The sequence below is a fragment of the Semicossyphus pulcher genome, unplaced genomic scaffold (genome assembly GCF_022749685.1).
Source record: "Semicossyphus pulcher isolate SPU_LCO1_2020_fin unplaced genomic scaffold, fSemPul1.0.p SCAF_20, whole genome shotgun sequence".
Taxonomy (NCBI): Eukaryota; Metazoa; Chordata; class Actinopteri; order Labriformes; family Labridae; genus Semicossyphus; species Semicossyphus pulcher.
Window position 1 is genome coordinate 14630121 of NW_027211694.1, and position 22988 is coordinate 14653108.

The window sequence follows — 22988 nt, forward strand, 5'->3', positions numbered from 1 at the left end:
CAACACTCAGCGAGGTCATCAGAGAGCGGCGACCTCCTGCTGGCTGGAACAGCAGTGTGACCTTCAGCTGACACCACCCCCTGTTAACCCCTCAATTAACCTCCGCGTCAGCCCACCTGCTGCGAGAGCACAGAGGTAGAACCCCCCCCCAACACCACCACCATCCTTTCATTCTATCTTTATTTCCTTTTATCATTTTCTGCCTGGATACACCCCTGCCCCAGGAAATTACCATCTTCTTTCACTAATGCGTCGCGGAAAATATCACTGTCCAGAAAGTCTGTAATCACCCAGGAGTTGTACTTTCTTTTTTTTCTTTCTTTCACTTCATTCCAGGAGCAGTCGGAGAGTGGGAAATATTCAAAACTCCAGGTAGAGTGTGCGATGACCTTTTCACAAAGTCGGCCACCTTTCCACTCCTCTAATCAATCCCCATCTGATCGCTCGCTGCGCCGGATTGTAATGTCACAATTAGGACGGCTGCGTTGTTTCTGTTTGCCGTCTGGGGGAGAAATTCAGCACTTCTGATCTCAAGGTCATTTCGCTTACAATATTTAATAAATTAGCCTCGTCCATGCATCCGTCCATCCATCTTTTTTTATCCCTTCTTCCTGCTCAATTTGTCTCCGAGTCGCCGACACACAGCCGCACGGACAAATTACTGCTTTTTCTTTCCATGAGAAAAACAGCAGATGGGCGCATTAATGTTTTGTTTCCTTCATTTTCACGCTGAAGCCAGACGTCAGACTTGTGTACTGCTAAGATTATAACCATATTATAATTACATATAATACGACTAATTAGACAGGACATGAGGGGGTGGCAGTAATGTGTGACACCTCTCTTTATTCGCCATCTGTTTTATTTTTTTCCAGATGGAACATCAATGATTGTTTTTATCAAACTGTAGCTGCACGCGCCCATCCTCCCGAGTCCTCTGTCAATCCATAGGATCTATAATAGCCATCATTATGAGGCTGTTAGCATTGAGGTGATTCATTCTGATATATTTGTCATAATCTGTTGTCAGTCATTAAAGATAATCGTACAGATGCAGGAACTGTCAGCATCTGTGACCACATGGAGGACTACATGCGCTCGTGCAATATGGCACGTGTCGGAGCGGATTGTAAACATACTGCATGTGTCTTTGTTAAATCGCTGAAGAATGTGGGTGGACGTCTTTGTTATGCATTTATACGTGTGAAACCTAAATTCATGCAGTTTTTCTTTTCTTCCGCCCCCTCCCCCCTCGCTCGTGTCAAAGTTTGCAAAGCCTCAACCTTGCTGTTTACGCTCGGGCACGACGTTAAAATAAGATGAGAGGATATTTCAGAAGGCTGTGCAAGACAAAAAAAAAAAAAGAGGAGGGTTCAAGTAATGTCACTTTCAATTAATCTCCTCAGGTAGTGGCCCCATTAGCCCTCTCACACGAGGGCCTGGTTTACAATGCAAATAGGGTCATTACCTGAGGACTCTAATTGACTTTGACAAGAGGCCGGAGAAGCCTTCCTCCTAACCCCAAGTGTTATTTGTTTGCTTATTATTACTCTTGCGCAAATTATTTATGTAGTTGCCGACATGTAAAGTGCACTTACGGTGACAGCTTGCTGACGAGACAACAGGAAGTGCCATTTTTTGCACAGAAACTCAAATTCAACACCCTGAAATTGCATCAGCCTCCGAGCAGTGTCACAGCAATGAAATGTAAATGATTTCCAAGGGAAAGATTTGTCCTCTTTGTTCCCCTTCTCCTCTTAGAGCAACAACGTGTGATCGTACTCACACCTTAAATATTTAAAGACCCCCTTTTGCTCGAGCTTTGCTGCCGTACACGGGCCTCTGACTGCTTCTAATCTCCTTGTTACCTGGAGGCGTCGCCACAGCGATGCAAAGATGATAACGTGGCAGTTAGCGAGATCACGAGACAGGGGGGAAAAAAGAAAAACCTCCGGATGGGGCACGGCGAGGTTCAAAAGTTTCTGCCACGCATCCTGCCCTGCGCCGACAACATCTGCCTGCGAGAACGCGGGAATGAAAGGAGAGAGAGGAGGCGCAGAGATGTTTTCAAATCCTTTTTTTCTTCCTCGACAGCGCTGAAAACATCCCCTCCTTCCTCACCCTCATCCCCGCTGAGTTCAGATGTTGTGGCATCTTAAACTGTACGTTTGTGTGCACATGTTCGGGGAGGTTTTTCTCTCACAGATGCCTGCAGAGGTTTCTTGAAGCAGCAGCAGAAGCAGAGCATCTCGGACCTGTAAATAAGACATCAGCGCAACTCTTTCAACTTTTCTATTTTCCTCCCTGTCCTCCGTCTGAGAGGCAATGGACCGTGGGAGAGGCAAATTGAGAGGGACGTGCGGGCCAGGGATGCCTGTTTATTTGCTTGTACACGCTCCTTGAGCTATAAATTAGATGTCACCATTGTTACATGTCATTTGCTGATGTGGACGTGTTGCGGTCTCCCAAGCAGCACTTTTGATTGTTTGTTCTTAACATCACTTAAACGAACGCCGACTCCACTGGCCCCGTAGTCATCTGGATCTGGCGGGTGATTGGCAGGTTGTTTGGCAGGCTTTGCGTGTTCTGTTGTAGCTTATCTGAACATACAAGCACATACACACGCGGATCAAGATCAAGGGAGTTGTTTTGACTTCTGCAGATTTAAACTTGCAGGTTGGAGAGCCCGGTGAAACAATGTGTAGGAAAATGATTTAGTAATTTTCTTATATTTCCACATCAAAACAGACAGCCGGTGAAGAGAGTCCCGCCGATTAATGACTAATGAATTGGGTTTTACATTAATAAATATGCATCTAAATGCCAGTCTTGTCATTGAAGATGAAGAAACTGTTAATTCATATGCATACGATGGAACACAGGCTTCTAATTATGAGCATATTAGGCCTCAAAGACACCAGGAACAGGCCAGGATGAGGAGAATTAACAGCCACAGGAGAGACATTGAGTTGTAGTGCAACGAGAACCAGTGGAGACCTTGGCAGCTGTCGTGATGAGTGACCGGCGTCAGCTTGTGATATCTAACGCTGGGCTTGCATCACAGCATTGTAAAGTTCATCACATACCAAAGGCTATAACAAATCATGAGTTGTAGCAAGTGGGAGCGTTAGTTCTTACCCATTACAGTCACTAATGGGCGAGTGTCAGCTTGTATAGTTGTATTTTGTATTGCCTTCTATAACGGTAAATCCGTACTACGTTTTACGGTGCCACAGTGGTGTGAGAGAGAGAGCGACAGAGAGGGAGAGAGAGCGATGTTTCCTCATGCTGAGGCCATGTTCACACGTACACGGTAATTTTTTTCGTGTTGCGTTTTGACCTTTCGTACACACAAACGCCGTTTTAAGTCACTCACACAAACTGATCTTTTGTAAAACTCAGACCAAGACTTATAGAAACTCCGTTTCCATGGAGAAGTGTAGACGGGGTAAACAGCTTTTTTTTTATCTCCTTTGTGAGGCGTCACAAATGGTAAATGGTAAATGGACGGTACTTATATAGCACTTTTCTAGTCTTTGCAACCACTCAAAGTTGCTTTTACACTACATATCACATTCACCCATTCACACACTGATGGCAGAGGCTGCTACGTAAAGGCTATGCCACCGGGGGCAATTTGGGGTTCGGGGTCTTGCCAAAGGATACTTCGACATGTAGACTGAGGGAGCTGGGGATCGAACCTCCGACCTTCCAATTGAAAGACGACAGACTCTACCACTGAGCCACAGCCGCCCCGATGGAAACACAATGGAACACAAATGACGCAACATTCCTCGCAAAAGAGACAGTGATGCTTCTGACCTTGCTAACAGGATTTTTTACATGTTTACACATATATGTACAGTTACTCGTCCACTATATTGATATATAATGTCCCCCTTCCTCAACGCGCCATTGCAGCCCGCCAGGTAATCTTCCGGCAATAGATTTTCCAGACTTTTGATTGGCCGCGATTTTCTTTTTCTTTTTCTTCGCCTGTTGGTGTGGCAATCACAGCATTTCTGTTCTGTTTTTGCGTTTTTTTCTGGACGGGGATTTCGCCACAGCTGTGGAGAAAGTCGTACAAACAGCTTATGCTGTCAACCATTCTGCATTCCTACAACACCCAGCGTGCATTGCACCCCTCCCTCTGAAAGGAACGGCCCAACGAGAGACTGGAGTGAAATACTACCATTTTCTCTGCAGGCGATGGTTCAGAGTGGTACTGAATCTGACATACGACAAGATTATACCGGTGGATTGTCAAAAAAATCTTTAGGTCTGCAGTCTATATTTCAAACCTGACGATTTTGAACGAGACATGACATCGGAGGATTGAGGAAGTGTAGTTTAGCAAGCTATCTGGCGGAGGTTTCCAGGGTCCATTGAATCCTCCAAAGGCACAGAGCCAAATAGTAATTTCTTCCTATCATAACGGCATTAGCTCCCCAAAATAGCATGATAGGACTGAGGTTAAAAATCGGTGAACTGGCCCTTTAAAAAAAGACATACTAAAAACATACTTTTCGCAGTTTGGGTTCCAATCACAGCAATTTTCTTGGATTTTCCAGGTGAAATAGTTCCGACAACAAATGCAGTGGAAGAGGGGAATAGTTACTCCGTCACACAATACCCTTTTTAAGAATCATCTCCAACCTTTTTCGAAATGAAACCACATTTATTTGTCACAACCTTCCACCAAAAATGCTTCAAATTGAGCATAAACACGAGCCCAACGGAAACTTCCTCATGGTGGTTTTTTAAAAAAAAAAAGCATGTTTACAGAGCCGAGATGTGTGTTTGTGTGTGTATGTCTCCTTCTTAACCCGCCCCAGCAAGGAGAGAGAGAGAGAGAGAGAGAGAGAGAAGGAGAAAGCATCCAGTAGCTTACGTCCCTCCATGCAGAAAGAAAACACGGATCAAGGTCTTAATAACACCAGCCATTGTGGCAAATATATAGGACTCAACTTTCCGCTTGGAGCAGCCTCTTCACATTGAGTTAACATGAGTGACAGGCAAAGCCTCTCGCACACACATACATCCACACACAAATAGGGCCGGCTCTGACATGCTTTGCAACAACAGGCAAAAACATAAAAGATCAAACAAACATGTTCATAAGAGGGATTTTTGTATTCAAGTCAGGCGAAGGAAAGCTGCTCCATCTCATTTTTCTTTCAGAAACAAACAAACAGAATTAATTGTTTGTCAGATCTGATAAATTGTTTTCCTGCGATGTAGAACGTCTTCTCTTCACGGTGTCATTTTTGATGATTGCCTCTAAAAGCTCCACCACAAACAACTTCAATGCAGCAGCGATAACCCGGCGCATTACGCCTGCTTTATTTGCCTCAGTGTGTTTATTTGCCTGTCAGGCCTCCTTAATTGTGTCATCTGCTACAAATAAACACATCCCCTGTTGCATCTTTGTTTACACACCGCTCAGCTTTAAACCCACACTTTGTTTGCGATGATGTGTCGTCGCACGGCGCAGATGAAAAGAGAGGTAACCAGGCATCGGCAGGGTGTTTTGTACACACGCCGCGGGGAATTTGAAAGGTGGGGAAAGTTTACAGGTGTGCATCGGAAACACCTGCTCGCTCTCACATCCAGGAGAGAACTTCATAAAGTGTAAATTAACGTGTGTAATGCCGGGGTTCATTGTCGGTGAATGCAGCGCTGTTTCTGCATGTCATTACCACATACAAGTGCTGCTTGAGGCCTTTTGGCATTGTGACGAAGCTTTAAAGGGCCGGTACTTCCACATTACAACAAAACACAACTTTTGTTTGTTTCCTTAAGTGCTGTCCTCTCCTGCAGATAGATCAGGTGTAATTTACCCAGGTGTTGAGTGATGTGTCTGCAACCTGTTTTCCAGGTTATAGCAATATTAATTCACACAATCTTTTACGTCTTTGTCAGGCCAGATACTGGAGTGGAGACGACAATTACTGGAAGAGAAATGTGACAAAACAACTTAAAAGTCCAGCAAGGGCTAAGCTCAATTGTGGTAGCGGTAGCTTGCAGTGGCACATCTGTAAGCTGCCAGGACCTGCTGGTAGCTTCTGTGACCTGCCGCGACTTGCCAGAGCTGTGGTGGCAGTTTTGGTGGCTGCCAGGACCTGCCAGGGGAAGCGCCGGTGACCTGCCGCCAGAGGTAGTAAGTTACTGTAATTGAGTCAGTAATTTTAGTACTTTTACTTAAGTATGTTTTAAATGAAGTGAAGTTATTTGCTACATTTGTACATCCATCCGTTACTGAGTAAAATATTTATTTACAGATTTTGTGAGCTTGAAAAAAGCTGACTTGGACCAGACATCAATCAAATGCATCGCATGCATTGTGACAAAACAGCTGTGCCGGTTGAGTCCGAAGCAAAGAAGGAGATCTGGGCTGCAACGACGTAACGTTAGTGAACCATGAACGGGACAGAAGAGAGTTTGACACACACGGCAGGAAGTTTTTTTATTTAACCAGAAACAGCCGTTAGATCGCTCTCTCCAAAGCCACATTTTTACCTCGGACTTGCTTGTCTACCTCTGCCTCATTATGTGTTATGACGCACGTTAGTTCAGAACCGAGCTAACCCTTTAAATCACCACACAATAACGCAAACTAACAGCGGCAGCGGTGCACCATCAACAACTCCCATCAACTCCGCGAGGTAAAATGACATGTTTTTGTCTATGGAGTCTGGTGGCTATGAATATAGCTAAATAACTGCCGTTTCTGGTTCAACAAAGGATCTTACTCTTTGACAAAAAGCCAGGTTGTGGCAATGTCACGGTAGCTCCTAGCAAGTCCAGCCAGCTACCAGATTAACCGGGCAAGCTACGACAATTGAGCTTACCCTCTCTCTAGTTTGATTTCTTACAGAACTTTCTCTCACTTCTTCCTTAAAATAGTTTCCATACGGACTATTTTCTCTTTGGTAGAAAGTAGTTCCAGTTAAAACGGTTCATAAAAGGGTCTATGGTTTTTTCTTAGTAGATGGGACATTGATTATGGAAAGAAAAGTTCTTCCATTGTGTCAGCGTGCCTGCAGTCATTGTTTGGGTGACATTAACCCTTTAAGTTTGATCAAATAAATGGAAGAAATGCAGCTTTTGCACACATATAAAAATGAGCGCAAACAATCCGGGGTGTGATTTGTATCACTGTTTTTAGAATGACACAATTAAGACGCAGGAGGCAGCTTTAGTCGTAAAGGTGGGAGTGTTTTACACTGGGTGGGAAATGTCATTTTTCCTGACATGTTTAATGGGGCACCTGGGGCGAGCAGAGGCGGGTCTTAAGGTGGAAGGTGTCGGGTGATAATTGACATTTGTAGGATACTTTGTTGGCACGTGGCTGTTGCGTAAATTAATTTCTAATTTGTCTAATTCTCTTTGTTAGTTTGAGTCATGTACATGTTGTTACTTTAAATTGACAACTATTTGAATTAGGTTTGGTTTACAGATTTGTGTTTTGAGTTACATACACATCTAGTGTATTGAAGCCATATATTAATAGTTTATTGGTACGTATTAATACTGTATATTTGCTCTTCTTTAACAGTAAAGTCCTGGGGATCCATCTAAACAAGCCAGCTCCAAATATTTGATGCCATCTGAGAGCAGTCGTAGGTAGATAGAGAGGGAGAGAGAGCCAAGTGAGGAGGAGGAGGAGGAGGCTTCAGATCGGATGCGCCACATCTCATATGTTGCAAGGTGATGAAGTGCAGATATCTGCCCTTAAAGAATATGTGCCCCGCGGACATGAGTGAGATTTATGTGTCTTTCTTCCTTTTTTTTCTCCCCCACCTCAATCTTCAAAATTCAAACGTGGCGCAACAAAAGACGGTTTGAAATATTCTTCTGAGCCCCCCGGAAGAATATTCCCGACGTTTGAGCTCGCAGGTTAAAAATGTATATGCAAATGCAGGCTACATTAGAGCATGCACAGGTTGTTAATAAATTAACACGTGGCAGAAATAATTCAGTTTAGCGTGATAATTCTTGGGTGCGAGCTGTCAGCTGTCGCATTGTTCCGGATAGAAAGTGACGCTGAGATGGCAACACGAGCAGTGAACTGTGATGTTTTAGTGTACCTTGCTCTTCAGTCTCGGCACTCTGACACAATAACTGCCTTTTTGCTCGCCTGGCTTTGCTTTTTTTTGTCATTTTGGAGTAACAAAAGGTTTAATTAAGGATGCTTCTCAAAGGGGAGGTGACACTCAGCATGCACATATTATCTCAGAATGGGATTGTGTTCGTGAGACGAGCCGAACCTACTAACACACTTTCTGTGTTAAAGCGCACGATCCATCCTTAGCCTGTCTTAAATTTAAGTTTAATTTTCGCCTTCATAAACATTGATAACCACTTTCCAGAAGCGGTGCAGTCTGGAGGAAAAGTGTGACATAGTAAACGTTCTGTTTCCGCTCGGGTTGCTGTGGTTGCTAAGCCGCCGATTGTAGGAGGGCATCTTGACGTTCCAGGCGGGGATGCTGTATGACGAGCGCGCTTCCTCCCTTTGCCTCATCCTCCAGATTTGCATAGCAGGAACCCGGGGAGCTGACACTCTGTTTATGTAGCTCAAGGTGCAGGGGATATGTGAGGTGTCAAGTGACTCACAGTCAAGTTTTTAATAAGTGCCATTTGTTCAATCTGCTGTTTAAACACTCCCGTCGCCTCTCAATATCCTTAAAGACTGTATGCCCCGCTATCTTTTAATTAAGTCTCGGGCTAATGTGCCACTTAATTGACTAATCTGAGAGATTTTGTTTTCTCTAATTTACTTGAAAAACCGTCGCCAGCTAAGCTTTTTAATATTGGCGTGATGAGGTTGGATACTTAGAGGATGCCTCAGAAGTGAGTGCAGGGGTAGAGGGAGTACTTGAAGGGGAGAGAAACAAAGTAGCGTTAACTCCCTCTAATTCCTATTAGGTTTGACAGCAGGCTGATAGCTAACTAGGACATCATGTCATTCTTGTTTGCGTGTGTTTTTTTTTTTTTACAGGTATGCTGGCAGATCTGCTTAGTAAAAGCTGCATTTGCATAGAGTTTCTGATTGCAAAAAAAAAGTTCTCTGCTTGAACTTTCTCTCACCTGCACCGCTATCAGAGGAGGAATGTCTTCAGTAGCAGGTTGTGCAGTGGGAAACAGAGGGCTTTTCAGCGCTACGGCAGGCTGAAACAAAAGGCTAATTCAACAGTAAATTTTTCCGGCAGCTTCGCCAGAAGTTCACAAAGGAACATTCAGCAGCTCGAGATTCCATTCACTCTTCCAAATACGTGTGTGTATGTGTGTGCGTGTGTGTGTAAATATGTGTGTTTGTGCTTTGGCTGTGGCATTCAGATAGTGTTAGAAGTGTCATATTTCGTACTGCTAAAGTTAGCTTAATGGCTAGTTTAAAGCTCCTGTGGGGAGTTTTTTACTGGTTATGAAACGGACTGAAATTAATTTTGATTACTCTATATGACCTACAAACGCAAACCAGACCATCAGCGACAAGATTGATTATTTCTATGTAGTTATTTTTAATGCCTGAAACCGCTGGAGGGGGGTAGGTGTCAGACGAAGCGGTTAACTGCATGCTGCCTTTGTTTACATTTTCCAGGGCAAAAATTTAAAGTAAGAGATACATATGACTGTTAAAGGTATAATAAGAAGGATTTTCCTAGAAAAATAAAATATAGACTTTTACAAATATAATATAATATAAATCATCACTTATGGGCCTCTATACATGTGTGTTGGTGAGTGTGTGTGCAGACCCTTGTGAGACCCTTCCCTCTGCATATATTCTGTTGTTTTGCTTTGCACAGGACGTTTTCAGGAGGGGCGCCGAGCCAATCACAGCGTAAAGGTAAGTGTGGGAGTGATTCAAATTAGCAACTGGGCCCCATTCAGACCGGCGAACATGGAGAAGCGATGCAGAGTTGGCCTTCTTTCTGTTGGACAAGCTAACTGCCGGTTAGCATGCTAGCGCCAAGGTAACCGGCGGTTAGCATGTCAGCGCAAAGGTAACAGTGATGCTGTTGGTGTTAGCTCGGCGAGGTGGGCGCTTTCTCGCACACAAGAGAGCGAGGCTGAGCTTCTGGTGATGAAGAGTCCAGTAGGAAGGGCCTAGTTTGAACCGCAAAGAGGGCACAGGGGGCGCCAAAATCAACACAAACCGAAAGCTCCTCACAGCAGCTTTAAGTGCAGAAACAGAAATGTTATTGTCTATCTGCTGGCATGCATGTGCATCAAAAGTCCCCGGGCCCAGAGCCAAGCTAAATTTAAAAAGTCAATAAAGGTTGTGTAAAGATGCAGCCAGTTGCAGCCCCATTATCATGTGAACAGGAGCAGTCGGCTCAAGGAGGAAACGCAGGGTCAGTTCACGGTGTCTTGCCACCACATGCAGGGGCTGTGATTGAATGGAAAAGCGGCGTCAGAGCAGTGCGATAGGACAGCAGAGTGAAAGGCCTGTAAACAATGACTCACCCGGCCAGCTAGCAAGGGACGGGAGGGGAAGGAAGGAAGGGGAGGAGGGCGGCCAAAAGTAGCCCGAGTGTGAGTGTGTGTGTGTGTGTGTGTGGGTCAAAAAGAGAGAGAGTGTGCAGCCACAGACAGTCAGGCCTCTGTCAGGAAGTCTCACACAGATAAAAACACTCGCAGTTATTACAGAAAGCTGAACAAATGTATGGAGTACATCAAAATATTCACAAACAATCTGCTTCTCCTTTCATACACACATCATTCAACAATACACAAGCACAAACACACACCAACATGCAATAAATAATTAAATCTCCAGTGGCTGCCCTCAGAACTACAGTGATACATTAATTGGGCAAAATTAGCATGAATTAAAGCAAGTAAGTGTAACATGTAATTTATTACTTATCAAGCGTAGTTTAGCAGAGGAAGGCTCCGATTTCCCCCAAGATTGCTTTAACAGCTATAATGCATTTCTTAATTTACTCTGTGGAAAATCAATTTTTTTCAGAGTTCATTAGGCACCAATATGTTACAATGCCGCTCCCCTGAGCACCCAGCAACAAAAAAACATTATGCAAATTCACACCAGTGCATCTGTATGTAAATAGCAGCCAAGGCCGCAGTCAATTCTCCATGGGAAGCTTTGTTAGCGGGGCCCCCTTTGTTTCTAAGCTGGAGCCTTGTTCATGATAGTCTGGAAATTAGGGAATGTCTGCCTGTGACAGGTGAAAGCAAACATCTTTGACTCTATTTAAGGTTGATTCTTGTATCATTTTCCCAAACTCTTTCCCTCTCCCCTTCTGAGCGTATATGTTCCTCATTTTTTTTGCTTCTTTGTAGTCTACAACGTTAAAATTTCCCTCTTATGTAATCAAAGCATGTTGTGATGGTTAAAACGGGCCCTGCTTCCACTGTGGGATCATACGGTGCCTCCGACTACAGGCACTCCTCTTTAAAGTGGGGAGCTCGTGTCATAAAAGAGTAATTGAAGCCACAACATAATCCTGCCAAGCTCTCAGTTGATCATCGGTTTACATTCAACTGTACATTTTTCCATCCCCAAATATAATGCTTATGTCCCTGTATGAAACTCTCAGGCTCTACGTCCAACCTATCATCTCAGTAGGCCCTTCTGTGTGCTTAACAACTGTATATTGTTGCCTATACACAAAGAGTTTTCCCTTCATATTCAAGTGATTACAATATGAAGCCATGATGGTTTTGTATCTTTTCGGAGGTTTACATATGTATATAGACTTATGTTTTAAGATGTGTAATTGAAGTAAGTCGTAAAACCCAATTTTGTTGCTTCAAGAAGGAGCTAAGTATGATTTAAAGACCAGCTCCAGTCATGTTTTAAGAAAGTGCTCTGCTTGAAATAATAAATTGTCTCTGATATGTTTTTGTGCAAAATACGTTTAATTACCTTGTAAATATCTCTCCCTCATTAAAAATTCCTGAATCTGCATAGGCCCCGCCCACTATTCCCCCTCCGTCGCAAAAACAAAATACGTCTCTGCTATCGTTTAGTGGCAACTTGTCGAAACGTAGCTAGCTTGAAATGTAGTAATTAGTCATAGTAACGTTAACGTTAGTAGTCAGTAGTGAGTTTGCAAAAATTACGATGACGGTTACAGGTGGCTCATGCATCGCCAAAGTGGTTGCCATAGGTTAATGATACGCATAGCACCACCCCGTCCATTAACGGGATTGGCTCCTTAAGTTTGTGACGTCTCAAACCTGCCAATCTGAAAACATGTTGTTCAGTCCGTCCTTGGTACACTGCAGTTTAAAAGCAGACAGGCCCAGCCATGGAGATGACTGCTCATGTTGTCCCTGATATGTCTTGTAGCACATGAAGAACACCACATGGAGATGTTTACAAGGTTAAACACTTGATTTTCACTGGAGGGGATCTTTAATTAGACATGGTAATATTACAGCCTATATATACTCTGCAATACATACACCATATAGTCAGATTAAGTTATTTTTTCCCCACTCGTTTTTTGTGATAAGTATGAAAACATTCTGTTGTGAACTTTCATTTTGAAATGTGTGTGCTTGATAGCAGTGTGACATCATGACATCACAGCAGGGAAAGCCCAGGTGCAATCACTATCACTAACGAGCACTGCCTTGAAGTTTTTCCAGGGTGTTGCTGTGTGCTCACTACCTTGGATTGTTGGGACTACCTTGGCTTGTTGTCGAGTTCAAAATGTGCTTTAAATAGTAAAATGTCTGCGGCAAAGAAAAAAAAGTAATAAAAAGACGGATATTGAGAGAGGAATTGCGTGGTACGCTTCACTTTTACCCATGGTTGTACGACATAAAACCTCCAATGAGGGCCTTCTTCTGCCTGGATAATGTGAAAACTCTTCCAACAAGTAAGTCATTGTTAGCTAATTCTCTTTCAATATAAGTACAGCGCAGCTATTTAGTGTGAGCAGCAGAGTCAATAAGTGGAATTAAATGCTGTTGTTTTCTGGAAAGATCTGCTGTTGCGGCTGCATGTCTGCACGGTTCTGGTAACCAGAAGTCCAAAGTTTGATGCCAACAAGGTGGCTAATAAAGCAGTTTTTATGCTAACTAGATAGCATAAACATTGTGCTCTATGTAGTGTAAAGAATGTCCTTTCCTTTCATCCATCCTGTTGTGGAGGAAAAATGACCCAGTCTGGTAATGATTTGTATTCAACCATTGTTTTTTTTTCTCTCCTGGCTTTGTTGTGTTACTAGGATACAGGAGTCAGTTACATCATGTCACTTGTTTGACTTGGCTACGAGCCAGACTTCATTATGTTGCTCCGTTTCTGGTGTCTGTTTTTGTTAGTGTCTTCCTCTTCCTCTCTCTGTCCATTTGCAGTTGACGTCATTTTGGATCATCTTCTCGTGTAATGTGTTTTTAAAAAATCTTTTTCCCACACATTTTTCACCCCAGAAAAAAAATGTCCTCTGCGTCTCCCATAAACGCTGCAACCAAAACACTGCCTCACCTGCTTGGCTTGGGCTCTCTCCATGAAGTAATTCTCACAGAGCCCATAGGCCATGTGGACCATATGGCGCTACATAGCCTGATAGGTTGTACAACATCCTTACATTCATAACGGTGACTTGAACAGGAACTAATTAGTCCGGTCTCTGGAAATTCCATTTAATCTGAAATTCAGTTAATTGAGTTGTGTACATTGAGATGGATTTAAAGGAAATTTCTCTGTTAGGGTTATACCAGAGAGCACATTAATCATTGGTAGGAAATTAGAGTTTTGTATGATCATGCTGCTTTGATTGCACTCTTTATGCTTTCATTGTGGTGCTTTTTTAATCCTGTAAGGAATGAAAAGAAACAAATTGACAGGAACTGTTTGTTTGTCTGTGGCGCGCTTTTGAAGCTGCTGCGCTCTGCCTCTATATACTTTTAGTTCTGTAATTATGTCTAACCTTTATACACAGTAGGGCATTTGTATCTAAGCAACTTCTCCCATACACATATACATCTTCTGGCTTGTGCCTTCGACCGCCTGCTCTCTCAGGTCACGCACTTTCATGGCAGGAAAATGTGACAGGAAAACACGCACACATAAACACACAGGCGCAGCCTTTGGTCTGTGTTTCTTCAAAAAAACATGACCGCCACCAGACAGCAGAACTGTGAGAGTCAGCACATATATGGATGCCAGCGTGTGTCAGTTCCTGTTCAACTTCGTACACCAAGTGGAACACAGGAAGTGCAAATGACAGACAAGTGATGAGTGTGCAAAGATTAGTGGAAGTCGTTTGGTTTATTTAGATATTTTGTACCACCAAAAAAAGTTGCATTAATTCGATTTTAAATCTATGCTGTAATTCTTGGAACTATTTGCATTTAAAATTTTTGCTCTGTCCCAAGCATAACTTAACACTTTTCAAGACGCCGCTGGAAGTAGAGCTCTTGTGCAATTGAGTGCGGCTTCTTAGCTTTAGCAATCCTTCTGTGCTTTCTCTCAAGTTGTGGCCATGTTCACCATCTGTGTTTTCTGGCGGGTGTGTTCCTCGCTCTTTCGATGGACAAAATCTTTTGTTTTGTCCTTATATTCCAGTTGCTTTGTAATCAGATGTCGCTTTAGCTTGGCTGGCTTCTTAGCTTCGTTGACGCATTTTGCTCTCCAGTCACTGTTCTCAAAAAACCAAACTTTATATACCTGTCGTCATATTTTCTCAGTTTAGCTAGTTTGGGCGTAGCATCACATTAAAAGGTGCATTAAATCCTTTTCTTTTCTACCTACATTTTGCAAATTATTCTACTTTATTTGAAATATATGGAATATAAATTAGAGTGTATGACACACCTCAATATGATGTCATTAAATTCAACACTATCACTAATATTCCTTTTAAAGTACTGCAGTAAAACCCTGTTTTTACACCCCACTCCTCATTATAACCGCTATTCTTCCCACATTGCCGGAGACAGAGATGAGTCGCTGTCCTACTTAACATCCCAAAAGGCCCCGCGCCTCCTCGTACACAACTTAGCGTGCAATGTACGGCATGTTTGTTTTCAGAAGTGTTTGTATACTCCTTGTTTGAATTAGACGCATCCAACACTTTTCCCACTGGGGGAAACATCAAGTATTAAATGCCAGTCCCCGGCATGCTTGTTTGAGTTAATTTACGCTCAAACGAATGTCACTCCCCGTCTCCAGGTGGTCCTTTCTGCCACGTCTCCGCGTACGAGCCGACACCGCTTTTGATGGCTCCACCTGAGAGATTTGCCCAAATGTGTCTGCTTTTTTCCCCAAAGTGGTTCCCTGAGTTTCCGCTCTGGGCTTGTTTACCAGTAAATGTTTTTGTGATTCCCCTAAGCAACATGAGTCGCTTTCCTTTTTTATGTCTCTTCCTTTTTTTTTGTAACGCCATTTGTTATTTAGTTTTTTTCCCTCTCTCTCGCTCCCCAAAATGGCTCGATAGGCTGTCAGTAAACAAAGTCTAGCTCCCATTAACCTCTGATTTCCCTCGGAGAAATCCACAAACAAGTCGAGCGCCGAACAACCTCAAACAAACTGTACGCGGACAGACACACACACACACAGAAGCAGTGATGTCCTGGAGAACAATATGGAAATATTCGTCCTTCCTCCCTTCCCGTGCTTAGCCCTGGTGCTCTAGCCGTCTGTTTTGCCTAATTGCTTTAACACTAGCCTGGCATGCTAATTGCACTGGGCCCCCTGTCACCACATCATTTACATGGCCTGCTTGATTTGAAATTTAATCTGCTTGAAGGGTTTGTGTTTCATGCTCACTTTAAATCCTAATGCTCTGTGGGATTGGAAGCAGTTTGCATTATTGAGACTGTAAAATAAATCCTTGTGTGTTTGTTTGCCACAGTACAATAAAAGACTTTTGTAGGATTAAGTTGGAGTCAGATAGTTTCAGTTGTAAAAGTTACCCTGCTGCAAAATCAAACTTTGTAACGCCACTTTGGTTTCACTCTGATTAAATCAAAGGGGAAAATTGATGAGACGGTGGGGCAGTGCCGTGTCTGGATGCTGGGCAGAGGAAACTTGTGGATGAGATGGGAGCGCGTGGTGTGTTGGCCGGCCTTTTTGACTGCAGATGGCCTTTTTGATGTGGAGCTGAAAGAGAGTTAGACAGAGACACAGAGAGGACTCATCGTGTAGTGAGCTCACATCGCGCAATTCAATCAAAGGCCCGAAAGTTATTTCAATTTCTTAGAGGTTTGGTCCATCCAGGCTCTGTTTCCTCCACCCGAGCACGGCTTTTCTCCTACAGCGGGATTTTGTGAAGACACCTTGCTTCACTTTTGATTTTCAGTTGTTTCTTTGTCGTCTTTAATGGAACATGACCTTTTATTCTTAAGCTGAAATATCATCAGAACCACAGCAGAATAAAGACGCTTTTGTGCTCAGCTTTAAAACTGTAAAAAAAAAAAAAAAAAAAAAAAGACGCTGTCAACCGGATTATCCAGCAACAACAACACCGCTTCCACCGCTGCCCTTTCTCCAGCCTGGGCTCCCGTCCCGGGCCGTGATTAGCCGCGCTCGTGGTGCTTTTATTGCCGTAATTTTTTGGAAATCCGGCCCGCGTTTCCAACTGTCACCTTCTATAAAGCGAGGGCCGACTTTACAGTGAGCCCGCTGACCTCTCCGAGAGCAGTCGAACTCTCAAGGAGACCTGACAAGTCCAGAAAATTCAAAGTAACGCTCATTATCCTCAGTGAGGAAAACAGGCTACTGAACATTCACACACACACGGAACGGGGAGCACAGGGAGGGTAATTTATGTGAAGACGGAGCTACACATGAACTGGATTGTGGTATTGCACTTTTTTTTTAAAAGAAATTAAAGCGCCTTATTTTTTTCTTCCCCCCCATACAAGTTCAGCCAAACAGAGAGAATACAGTCAATATTAAGTCAATTATAAATATTTATAATCTACACATTTTAAAAATCCTGTCAATCACAAAGATGTGGGGGGATAAGCTCGCAGCAGCTGCTTGGTCCGGATGTGATTTGCATGCCACAGAAAGCCTCGGCTTGCCATCCCCGTTTTGTTTTTGACTTTGCACGCCTGCTTGTTCTCCGCGCAGATTAAATATAGAAGTTTTGTTCTCGTTGAGGATAGATGTTTTTCCTCCCTCTCCACTCGCGCACACACAACACACAGAGGAAGTATTGACGCCCGATGCTGATGGCGATTCATTATTAAGAAGGAAATCGTCTCAATCTGACTGGAGTTTGTTATGGGGAGCTTTGTTCTTGTCATCTATATTGCAGCGCATCTTTGTCAGTCAGCACTGTGAGAGCCGTTTCTTCTCGCTGTGTTTGTGTGTGTAGCAGAGAGAAAGAGCTTTCCTCCCTCTGTAGTGTTTGTCAGTGCTACTGTCCTAATAACTAACTGCCTTATTTTTCAGTGGATAGCAAACTGAGATACAGTACTGTTCAGTTTAGCCGAACAGTCGCTCTCTGATAACTTATGCTCAGTGTGTCTGCTCGGCTGAGGGATATCTGAAACACAATGCTGGCCCTCTTGAGTCTTAAAGGAGCTTGTTTTTTTGCTCTTCTGTCATTTATATGATTTTTCTCGCCCCGTTCAGATGGATCATAATTACTTTTGGCTGTTTGGCACACCTGCGACCTGATCTTAATATCGATGTACTGATGTGGTCTGGTTTGTCCCTGATAACTTTTCAGATTACATGAATATGGCCAAAGGCTATGAACAACATCTGTTTATCACACCCCTGTTGCGGAAACAAACCATCAGTGACTCGGTTCCTCACTTCTATACTCATTTTACCCTATAGTAAACTTCCTAGGGCCCTTTTATAGCTGTGTCCCAATTCAGGGGCTGCATCCTTCGAAGGACATACTTGAAGGCCGATTGTGTCACAGCGGCGCATCGAAGGCATTTCAAAGGCTCCTTCAAATGTGGCTGACAAATGCCTCCCACTTTTCCCGGGCCATGAAGGTTCCGTCGGGTGCATCCTTCGTGGCTATCCTGAGATTCATTGCCCGCCAATTCAAACAAAAAAGTTTTTGGTTTCGACTCAGTCGAATAGCTAGAGATACAAATGTTAAAAAACTAAAGGGGCCTTGATACTTTAACATGGTCAATGAAAACATGTTGGTTAGTTAGCGAGCTAGCTACCTGTTGCTAGGCAACCTGAGCGGTGCTTTGTGACGCAAGGGTAAGGGCAGGAACAGCCGTCTCATTTCAGTTTGGCCTAACGTTGTGGACACAGTGAACGCAAACTCACGCGGTCGAACATTCGCCCCCATTCATCATGCTGAGATACCTAGCAACGTGCACCAGGCAAGCGGCGCCGCTTTTTAACAGGTTCTCTACCTCATTATGTCATAATCATGCATTTAAAGAAAACAGCAATATAATATTTAGTAAATAAACCTTGTGGGGTGTTGGTTTGTTTGAGAAGACTCCTCAATTCACCCCAGTAAGTGACGAGCGAGGCTGGGCGGAAGCGAGTGCAGGCAAAATGGTTGTGTGCAGTGTGTATGCACCGTCAGTGGTCTACACCGGCCATGAATGACCTTCGTAGACCACCTCCTTAGAAGGATGCAGCCCCTGACACAACTTATAAGGGCAGTAATTTTAGGATTTTTCTTTGTTAATTTCTGCATCATGTGCAGCACAACTATCTATTTAAACCTCTTTGGAGTCTTCCCCTCTCATTGTAACATCTCATAGCCAGCATTTGGATCCCAGATAAAATGATCAAAATACTTTGCATCATCTTTGTGTGAAAGAAAAACAAAGTGTAAAAAACAACAAAGACAACAAATTTAATTCAATTTGTAAAACCATCTCCCAAAGTCGTTTTCGTGTTCTCATCAACAAGCCTCTGATTGTCACTTTAACTCAGCATCCACTTGATTTCATAATTTATTCAGAAGTTAGGCCGTGTCTCTGCACGCGGGTCCGTGTTTGTGTGTGCGTGCGTGCGTGTGTGTATATGGGTGGGCGAACTGGCAAAGTGTCCCCTCATAAGAGTGCTTGTTGTGTGGCATTCTCTCCTGATTTCATGCTTTGCTGATGGAAAATTAGGCCCCGGCGTATCTCTGCATGAAGAGGAGGTGTAGGAGGAGGAGGAGGAGTGCTGATGGTTGCTGTTATTGCCTCAGGACACTCTCCCCGACAACAAGAAAACTAGAGCGACGAGGAGGGAGGGAGGCTGTGTCACTGGCTGCTAATGCACTCTAAACAAGACGATGAGACGCATGGAGTCCCCGAACGCGACGCCGAGGAGCCTCACAAACGATCTCTCTCTCTCTCTCTTCCATCTTTTCTTCCCTCCATATTGTTGTAAAGTGCTGTTATGAGTCTGGCATTCTAAAACATTTTAAATGTACTCTGCTTTTTTTTTATGTGTGGAGGATTTGAATGGCATGCGGAAGCGTCGAAGGGTTCATTTGCATTTTTTGTCTTGTTTTTTTTCATTATTTTCTTCTTTGCCTGTCTGTTGCCCAATGAAGCTCTGAGGATAAAGTGCTTAAAGGACTGCAGGCACTTCACTTGAGTTGTTTGCTTGTTCAAAGATACGCCACAGTACACCGCTAGTTGAAATGCAGCTCAGCCCACTGTCAGACGTGTGAGGAGCATTTTGAAGCGGAGAGGGAAAAAAAAAAAAACCCGGTTATAATCCCACTATGTTATGTAAGTGGAATAAGAGGCATGTAAATTGTCGGGTGCCTGTGTTCATCGTGTCAGAAAGATCAAACGTCCTACAAACGGTTGCAAAACTTCTTCTTGATTTGCTTTACCTCTATTGTTCAACTGTTTTAAAGAGGTAAATAACAATCATCAAAGGCCACGTTCCAATACTTCCTAACCTCCTAAAACCTCCTAACTTGACAGCTGCATCATCTGGCGCTTTTTGTCCCCCTTCTGGGAACACTAACCTCCCAGCCGCTGTGATCACTGTGGTCACGGAAGAATCCACTATACATGAGCTGTATTCCTGTCCATATATACGTGTGTGTGCGTCTACACTGATGTGCATGTGTCCTGGAAAGTCGTAAAAACTACCCTATAGTAGAGCTCTACCAGCCATGGCCCCTATACTCGCCCTCTGGTATTATGTAACACTGAGGGTTTTTCCTACATGTGATTTTGTCCTGGAAAAACTATATGAATCCTCTGCTGTGGTGTTTAATTTGTACTGTAATCCCATACGTTTTCTGTGGTTCTTTCTGTCGCACTGTTTCAGACTGAACCTCGGATACAGTATCAGCGTTTCCCACAGGCGGTCCCGCTTGTTGACCTCTGGAGGGAAGTTATTGATGACTTGTTTTTGATGTGTCAAAAAGAAAATCTAGTTGGTCTAACAGGATAATCAGCTTGTTTTCATTTCGCTGACTGTATCTATATCATACATCCATCCCATAATTTAGGTTATGTTGTAGTTAGGGTTGCCCCCCACAAGAGCTTCATAGACCAGAAGTAGATGAGATGTTAAAGCCATTAGCAGCCACTAGTCTACTTATGATATCTATTTACTTATTTCAGTGTTGTTGTTGGAGTATCAGAAAATGGTTTGACTTACATGGCTAAGACAGATTTGATAGACAGCATTGAGAACACTTTGTATTATAGAAAAATAGCTTTAACAAGTGCACACACAAAGCAAGCCGCCTGTTAACGACGAGGCTAACTACGGCTGACGCAAATGCTTCCAAGCTTCAATCGTTGCCACGGTATTCAAAGGCAAAAATCAGTATTCCAATGTTTTTTTTTTTCTTTTTTAACACCTCCAAAGAAGAATTATCTTATTGGAATAATAATCATAGTGACTTTTAAACAAACCAAGATATCGGACAGGTGAACACGTTTTAGATGTTCGTTGTTGGATGAAAATAATGTCCATGCGCAGTTCGTCTTTCGATACTGTGATCCATTTATTCACCTTTCTTTGTCAGCGTTCAAACAAGTTCACCACGGAAGATTCCGGCGTCCGTTATATTATAGCAATGTTTCCATTCATCAAACATAAAGCAAGCTGAACCGACCGGGCACGTCACACTGACGGTAACAGAAGACGTGGTGAAAAACGGTTGGCCCCTGTATGCACTGCTATACATGATGCTCCTAGTGTTAGATATCGGAACAGCATGATAACACACAGTCACTGTGTTAAACATAAAACCAACAAAAAACAACATTATGGCTCCAGCAAAAGAAGCTTTGAACACAATCGACAGCTTACTGCTGAAGCTTCAACGCCCAAAAAAGGTTTTTGGGATAGCCCTAATGCTAACTGCAAAAGCAGTAAAGATTCTGAATGTGCCTTTAAAACCAGCTTAAGCCTGAGCATTTATTTCAGGACAGGATAACACTCTCCTTCCCAAGCTTTGGTCCTCTGACCTGTAGTTGGGACACCAGGCTTTTTACGTTGGCTTAAACCTGGCTTGTATATGCTACCTAGCTAATGAGCTAACTAGCGGAGAATGGCAGGTAGACGTCGTTTTGACGTTGCTTAAACAGGAGCTTTATTCACTCAGTGCAGCAAACAAAATACGCTTTTTGCTGACTCCTGTAACGCAGCAACTTTTGGAAAGCATGTGCCTCACTGTTTTGCAGTACTTTTCTTTCACAAGAGAGACTCGCTTCAAATATCAAACCTGCCAGACTACCTTACCGGGATACGTTTGTACAAAGCCACCATCCATAGAAGGGCTTGGATGTTAACATTACAGAAAGGTCCAACAGACAGACAGAAATTGCAGCTCCTGTCTGGAGTTTGAGGCTTTCCTTAATATATGCGCAACCAACTTACCAATGACAACTTTTTTCATAATCACTCTACGCAGTTATATTGACCTACAATAGAAGTCGTCAGTTAAATCAGTTGAGTACAGACTTGGATCTTTGGGAGGAATCTTCTGGAGTTCCGTTCTAAAATTACTGATCGACATGGTCTTTCCCAGCTTAAAGGGAAAACGGTTTACCCATCCAAGACACAGGAAGGGAAAAGAGACGGGGGAAAGGGCAGAGGGAGTACAAAAGGGAGCATGGCCGGGTCTACATGTAAAATTGTCCACAACACCTGGGCCCACTCAGCACAGTGACGCACACAAAGGAACTCTGGCTGTTGGGACTGGCAAACAGCAGCCACATCTGGGCCAGTTTGCCATCACGGAGTGGCCTCATTGGGCTGACAGCTCTTCCTGGAATGGACTTGATGTGGTGTTTGGCTTTCAGACAGGGACACAAACCGGATCCGTGATGGTCAAGGCCGTTTTTTAGGGATCTTCAAACTGCTTCTTTTCAGCTGAAATACAAGACAGAAATGGAGAGCCGGAGAGAGATGGCATAGATACACTAATTTATCAATAGGTCATCTCGTCTCCTTCTCACTCCAAGATTCTGTAATTGAAGTTAGAATAAGTTTAGGATCTGAGATTAGCAATCGTAAGTGTTCGGTCGAGCCCTTCGCTTTCCGTGTGCAGCAATCACTGAAACTCTAATATTCTATTTCCACAAAGTAATCACAGAGGAAGTTAGGCTGGAATCGAACTCATTCCAGCCCATCTGAGTCCACAGATAAATCAATATTCACAGACCCAGCCTAATATTTGGCGTGGGATAAGACTTTTTTTTGTATGATCTCACAAGCAAATGGTGCTGGAAAGGACTTTAGAGGATGGAGGGGAAAGACATTTGAACCTCAAAGGCACAGTCCACCACTGTGAGGCGAGACTTAATTACAATGACCTTACAACAGGGCAGTAGCCTAAAGCCACACATTCAGGAGAACCAAGCGCCCCCCCACCAGTGCACAATACACCCCCTGCCGCCATCAGACCTGATAAATGAGTTCTTCTCCTTGATTGCTGCATCAGGGCCGAGAGCGGGAAACGGGCAGAGAGGAAATAAAAGAGTGAAAGGGAAAGGAAGGAGAACTGGATCTAGAGATTTAGTATCAGTCCATAGCGTATTCATCCGTACAATTTGTTCTGTTGCTTTTCTACTTGTAGATTATCTTTCGTCAGTTCAAACAACAA